Source organism: Etheostoma spectabile, chromosome 9 (genome assembly GCF_008692095.1).
Source record: "Etheostoma spectabile isolate EspeVRDwgs_2016 chromosome 9, UIUC_Espe_1.0, whole genome shotgun sequence".
NCBI classification, from domain to species: domain Eukaryota; kingdom Metazoa; phylum Chordata; class Actinopteri; order Perciformes; family Percidae; genus Etheostoma; species Etheostoma spectabile.
In genome coordinates this window covers 11,989,191-11,996,341 of record NC_045741.1, presented here as the reverse complement: position 1 = coordinate 11,996,341, position 7,151 = coordinate 11,989,191, and the positions used below count along the sequence as shown (strand labels likewise).

Sequence of the window (7,151 nt, the reverse complement as noted above, 5' to 3'; positions counted from 1 at the left end):
TGGGGCTTGTGGGTGTTCCCTTTTTCAGCTCCTTTTTCATGCATTTCTACCGTGTGTGTGTGTGTGAGTGTGTGTGTGTGTGCCAATGGCATTTTCTTCTCACAGCAGCACCACTTACCCCTTAGCTCTCATCTCTCCCTTCTTTTTCTGCATCTGTCCCTCCCTCTACCTTTCTCTTTTCATTCTATCTGTACCCCATCCTCTCACTGCCCACTCTTCTCCATCCCATCTCTCCTCCCTTCATTGTATTCCTCCTTCCAAATAATTTCCCTTCTCACTGACTCATTGTCCATTCATTTATCTCCCATCGCCCTATGTTTCTGATTACCGCTGTGCCAATCAGGTTTCTCCATCCTTTTGTGCCTCCTTACAACACCTTGCTGTTGTTGTACAGCAGCAAGCCATATTTCCAGGTACATGCAGTGTCTTCTATGGAATGTCCCTCAATTATTCTTTAAAGGGCAACTATTATGTAGCATTTTCAGGTTACAACTTGTATTTTTTGTGTTTGTACTAGAACTTGTTTACCTGCTTTACTGTTCCTAAAAACACTTAATTTTGTTCATACTGCCCACGGCTACTGCACCTGTATTCACCCTCTGTATGAAATGCTCTCTAGGAGCACCTGTCTCTTTAAGCCTCCCTACCGACAAAGACCAGTTTGCTCTGATTGGCCAGAGTGTTTCCTGGAATCTGTGCTGTTGTTTCACCAGTATCAGCTGGAGCCACTGCAACAGAGTATATAGCTGGACTTTGTACCGTGAAAAATCATCAATTAAGGTTTCTAAGTTCCCAGCAGACATGTCCGTTACTGTCAAAAGGAGGCTGACCCACTCAACAATCACTGTTGACCAGATCTACTTTTGGGTATACATAAAGTTACCTTGACCTTTTTATATTTAGCTTTTTGAAATAAACATGGACATTTAGGGTGAAATTGTGCCACAAATGCAGTGCAAGTACATGTAGCAGTCAAACATCACTCCATCCATCCATCCTTCCAGGTTTTCTTTGGCCCTCCGTATTTTACAACCATTTTCTCATCAAAAGCTGAAACATGATTGGGTGTTTTCTGTTTTGTACAGCTAACAGAGATAACTAATTAGTAAAAGTAAAACTAAAAGGTTTGCTGTTGTATTGTATTTGTTTTGATTTGCTGTATAGTATTTGTTTTGCTGTTCTTAATTTATGAATTCCCTGCGCGGCGTCCTTGAGTGCCAAGAAAGGCGCCTTTAAATAAAATGTATTATTATTATTAATCAACACATAATTAATGGAGCTCACTCACTAAAATAGTTTAGGATGTTAGCTGCAACACATCCTCATACTCATCCAGGTTTGGTGCTTATTTTATGAACAAAGTAAATGTAGTAATCTTTCTTGAAGACTATTCACCCCTGAACACACTCACACAGGTGTTTTTAACACAGGTGTGTTGCCTTCTTAGATGGCAGGTCTGAATGAGACTGACATCTTCTTCACTGTCCTGTGAGATTTGTTGCACCAGGAACGGCCTGAACATTAACACTTTGATTATCTCAGACTTGATCACATGCAAACAGTTTAGTAAAGCTTTCAAAAGTATCTGGATGTTATCGACATTTACACAAGTTTATGACACTTAGGAGATCTCAGCCCAACTGCTCACAGCTTCAACCTGAGCAGAGGTGTAATTAGGCGGGATAACTAAAAACACCTGTGTGGGTGTGCAGATCCTTTTAAATTAAACTTGCAAAGTAGTAGCAAAAAAAAAACCTTGCAGAATAGTTTTGCTTTTCAGCCACTTTTATACATTTTAGCCACTTCTAGCAACACTGTGGTAATTAAGTTCAACATTTACTCTGTGGCATTTAGGGTGCCATGTAATTTCTTCGACGCACCACTACAACCCACTCGTCCGATGTCCCTTTATTTCGGAAAAATAAACCCTCTTCTCCAACATCCCATTGTTCTGACCTTTTGTGGATCACCTCCCATAATCTCAAATCTGAATCAACAATAACAAGCGTAATTACTTTTTTTTAGCTTATTAACACATTTAAACGGTTACCTTCATCCAACCTAATTTGTTACAAATGATGGAAAAACAATATTTTCAACATTGCCCCTATACCAACCATTGGAATGAGTTTATTCCATATAGTTTACAAGGTAATGAATACATTGATGATGATGTACTTTTTTAGCCAAACAATCAGACAAAATTATGTATGTCTTATTCTGTTGGCAAAGATGCTGAATTATTATGAAGTCCTTTTTTGTCAATTTTGTGCCTGTAGGAAAAGGCATGTGCATGGAAAACACACGAGAAAACACGTCGCTACAAAACAGGTCAGACAGAAATGGAAATATCAACATAACTATCAAAAACAAATGCAGACAACACTAGGTACATAACAGGTATTTTAAAAGGGGGGGCCTTAGTTAATTAATGTGCATCTGGGCCCCCGGGACTTGAAAGCTCAGACGATGAATGAACATGAATCCACTTGTAGAAAGTTCATATCTGAAATGATCAGTTCCAGATAAATGGCAGGCTGCAGTGCCAGCTGTGGTGCTAATGAAGATCTCTTAGCATGGGCACCATTAGTGCTGCTTACATCAATGCACTCCCAAAATAGCTTTGCTTCAGACAAATGACCCCAAATACTTCTGATGTAGTGAATTATAAAATAGTCTTGAGTGAGCACTTTCTGAGTGCCACTAGTCTTATTTGTTTTGTACTTTTGTTACCCTTCATGGTTTGAAGGATGCTGACATGAGCTTTGTCGATGCTGCAGTTCAACACCCTGAAGAAGGACACTGCGGACTGAAATGTGGAGACTTACAAGATGAAGGTTGATCAGGAATATATCAGTCTCTGGAGAGAAGCATTCACACTCCGAAGATCCCTGAGACAAAATGCAGATAAAGTATCTGAATTCTTACCTAGACACCTGCATGAACCATGGCTTCACCTCTACACACAGCCCTCTATCGTGATCAGCCTGTCTGATCTTCAATCAGGTATTACACATCGTGTTAAACAGACCTGGGACCCGTGGTAATAGAACGGGGCCTGGCCCAGACACAGTTGACCGTATAAACCTTGGATCCAAACCTGCATGGGTCCCTGATCGTTTTTCAGGTTCTAGGGTTTAGGTAGACCCTTGAAGACCTCTACTCTACAATTCTGTGACACAGTTGATGTATTGCCATAATGTGCATGTCTAATGAGCAGAGAGAGAGCTGGAGGTGCAGGAGTGTTTTCACCATCATTTTCTTTGTGTTTCCCTTTTTCTCACCAAATAATAGTAATCAAAAATGTGGTAATGTTGGCATTTTCCATCTTTTTTCTGTCACATGAAGTTGCTTGAGATGCAGGTCGTCGTTTCTTTTTTAAAACTGACTGGAAAGAACTATCTCATCTTATCTCATCTCATCGGATCATCTCCTCATCAATCATATTTTGCACTAGTCTTTCTAAATTCTCCATAAAGTCTTATCCTTGTTTGTGCTCAATGAGCCACAGTCTCATACATCACAGTGGGCAAGGTGACTGAGCTGCAGTCAGGGTCGTGAGTGATCACACTGAATCAGCACAAAAAGACAGAAGAGGGAACAAATGCATGCAAGCTTCCCACATTTGTTATGGATTTATTGCAAACTAATTTGTACTCCTAACTTCCTAACTTTGTTTGTTAAGCTATGTGAGCTAAAACTTCATTGAAATAGTGGACCTACCAAATCATAGGTGGCTGTATATATATATATATATATATATATTTAAAAAAAAAACTTTTATCTTTAGTGTGCAAAGAGAAAGGATATCTGACTTGAGGGGGAAAAATAAAAAAGAGAAAACACTAAAAGATTTAAATTGATTTGGGCACCAAGATGTCCATTTAATCAAACTCCTTAAAGCTATAGTGCATAGTTTCTGTCGCCCTCATGAGGAATTCTAAGTGATGACAACACAACTGTCAGCGCGTCCACTTAATACAAGTACGGTGGCCGAGACGGTTAAACACGAATACAAAAGCCACAACTCAAACAACAACAAAAGTGAGTGCCAATGGATGTGAGCGTGTTGTTGACATACATAGCCGGCGAATGAGCAGGAGGAAAGTGAAACGTGGTTCCTTGCTAATCATGATTACTGTCGCTATGTTCTTCACAAATGAGCAATGTTGTTCAACTGCTTTGTATTTGTATGTATACTCCATTTAGGCTATGTGTGTGTGTGTGTGTGTGTTTGTGCCTATTTGTAGGATGAGACTGAGGACATGCAACAAAACCATACTGTACAAATGGTAATATATAGTCTATCAAAAAACCCTTTTACATGGCTTTAAACACAGTGGAAATATTCAGTCCACAGTCTGAATTTGTTTATTTACTTATTTTATTTTCAAGTTGTAAGCACGAAGCATCGTCATGGTTAAAATTCTGGGTTTGTTTCATTCAGACCAACTACGTCATTAAAACTGGGCACGAACCTTGCGGGAACCATGTTTCACTTACTTCTTCTTACTCCACTTTTCTTCCTCTGGCTCCATTTGTCAACAACACGCTCACTTGTTGCTTATGTATTTGTGTTGTTGTAGCTTTTGTGTTTATGTTGTAGTTTTTGTATTTGTGTTGAACTGTCTCAGCCACCGTACGCAAGCCTTATGTCATCGGGCACGCCCCCCCACCCCTCCTCCACGCAGTCACTTTGAAGCCAAGGTGGACACGGAGGATTAAAAAACATGACTGACTCTCAGAAGAGGTAATTATCTTCAGTCAAGTTTCTGCGCTGGAAAGTCACCGGATGCCACAATCTACTGATCATAGCCATACTCACAAATACAGAGAGAGAGTTGTGTGGAGCTGATAGTTTTCATTAGCTTTGTAGCAACTCATTTGGCAATGGCTTGAATGTAGCAGACTTTTAGTAATATCTAAAAGTTACGCACCAAAGCGTCACAGTAAGCAATGCAACCGTGTTGTGCAGACTCGATACAGCTCATTCGTATCGACCCAAAACTTTACACATTCATCACAACAAGCTCACATGTCAGATCCTGTGTAACAAAGCTCACTGCTGTCTGTCCTAGCAGAATGTGTGACAGTCTGGCATTTGCTCTCCCTTGAAAGAGCAAGTCCATATTTCTTCAGCACCACCACTCTACCGTCCAGCAGACAGAAAGAAAATGTACATCCTGTCTGCGGTTGCTGTGTGTCTGTGGTTTTCTTTGTGAGCCAATAGCAGAGGGAGGGAGAATGGTGCTGGGGGATCATTGATAAGTTGATTTATGTGTAAATGTCACAGATGCTGTGTGTGTGTGTGTGTGTGTGTGTGTGTGTGTGTGTGTGTGTGTGTGTGTGTGTGTGTGTGTGTGTGTGTGTGTGTGTGTGTGTGTGTGTGTGTGTGTGTGTGTGTGGGAGAGAGAGAAAGAGTTTGTACATTTACCACCCATTGATGAATAAAGATTTGCTTGGAGTGCAGCAGCTGCTGTTCACATGCTCTGTTGTCAGATTGGCTTGTAGCTCTCTCTAATTATAATCCATTTGAACACTACTGCTTACATTTCACGTGGGTTTCATTTGATCATATCAGTGGATTTGGACATAACCAGAGCTGTGTTGGTAAAATGGAAGTGATATTTATTCTCTTTCATGCCATATCAAAGCATTATCAGCTTTGCAGGAGGATAACCAAAAACACAAGTGTACTTTCAAAGGATACACAAGAGAGAGAGAGAGAGAGAGTATACAGTATGACAAGAGTATACAGTATGGCAGTTAAAAAGAAGATTAACTGTGTATCATTTGTTCTCCTTATCTTAACTTATAAAATGCTTAAAATAACAAAGTGTAAAAAGCGTAGAACAGATGGTTATATGATACACATTTTCCATATAATTAGTTTTGCACAAATTTGCTTATCCTTGCACACCATCGAGATGACAAGAATGTTTATGGCTGATTATGATTCATTATAGATGAAAAGGGAGCTGGTGTTTTTTAAGGTTGAACTGGTGTACAAAAATAAGAGAAAGAAAACTCCCCAAGAGAATCACTTCAAAGAGATAGAACACATACACAGATTATAAAAAGGCTTTCAGGTGCATTGTTCCCCAATTTAAAATGATAAAAGTCAGTTGAACATTAAGACGTTTTTCTCAAGCCCAAGTGAAACAAGTCTATTAGCAATGTAGCTGTATGCCCTGCTGGTTTTTGAACTCACAAAATGTCGACGTGGTGAACCTTTACCTGTCAATATACATTCCAATTCTCACCTATGGCATTTGGCTTTGAAATAATGAGATTGTGAATGCAAGCAGATAATACAAATTACCTTTGGAGGGTGGCTGGGCTCACCTTTATGCGGGGTTCAGACCAACTTCAGGCCTTTGGGAAAAAACAGGGACCAGTATGACAACACAGCAGGACAACCAACACAGAGGACAACACTATTCACTTTGTGATTGTTGGGACAAATAATAACAAAATTACCACCATGATATCTTCTGTGTTGTTGAGTAGCAAGTTGAGTTGTAAAATCTCATTTCATAGCATTCTAAAAGTCAACCTTGTCTAACTGGTCATAGATTCTTGACAAACATCTATCCGATCATCAGATAGAATAAAAAACAAGCCATTACTGATTGAAAGAGCTCATTTTGCACCTGCTATTGGGAAAGAAAAGTTTCTGCTCACCTCACCATTGGTGGTAGTGTCTATCATCCTGCCAACTTGGGGTATTTTTAATTTAAATGGAAATGAGACATTGGTCCATATAGATTGAGGATAAGGTGCTTGATCAGCCTCTCCTCTGTATACTGCACTCTATGTGTGTGTGTGTGTGTGTGTGTGTGTGTGTGTGTGTGTGTGTGGTGCTTATTCTGATCACTTTGCTCTTCTTCAAAGAGCTGTTGAAGGGTTAAGACATTTTTTTTTTACTAAGTAAAATGTAAATGTGCTGTATTTATATAGCACTTTTCTAGTCTTAACGACTACTCAAAGCGCTTTTATATCATACAGGAACCATTCACCATTCACCATTCACACACATTCAAACACAGTGGCCGAGGCTGCTGTACAAGGTGCCACCTGCGCATTAGATAAACACTCACACACATTCACACTCCGATGCGCAGCATCGGGGGCAACTCGGGGTTCAGTGT

The 7,151-nt window shown here is 39.9% G+C and overlaps 1 long non-coding RNA gene across 1 annotated transcript in view; it reads left to right on the top strand.

The window, feature by feature from the left end:
* The first annotated feature begins 5,713 nt into the window (after positions 1–5,713).
* Positions 5,714–7,151, top strand: part of LOC116695289 (uncharacterized) — a 23,567-nt gene continuing 22,129 nt past the window's right edge. Inside the window, exon 1 of the long non-coding RNA XR_004333412.1 lies at positions 5,714–5,732. This is a non-coding gene — a long non-coding RNA (uncharacterized LOC116695289). The remainder of the gene's footprint in view (positions 5,733–7,151) is intronic.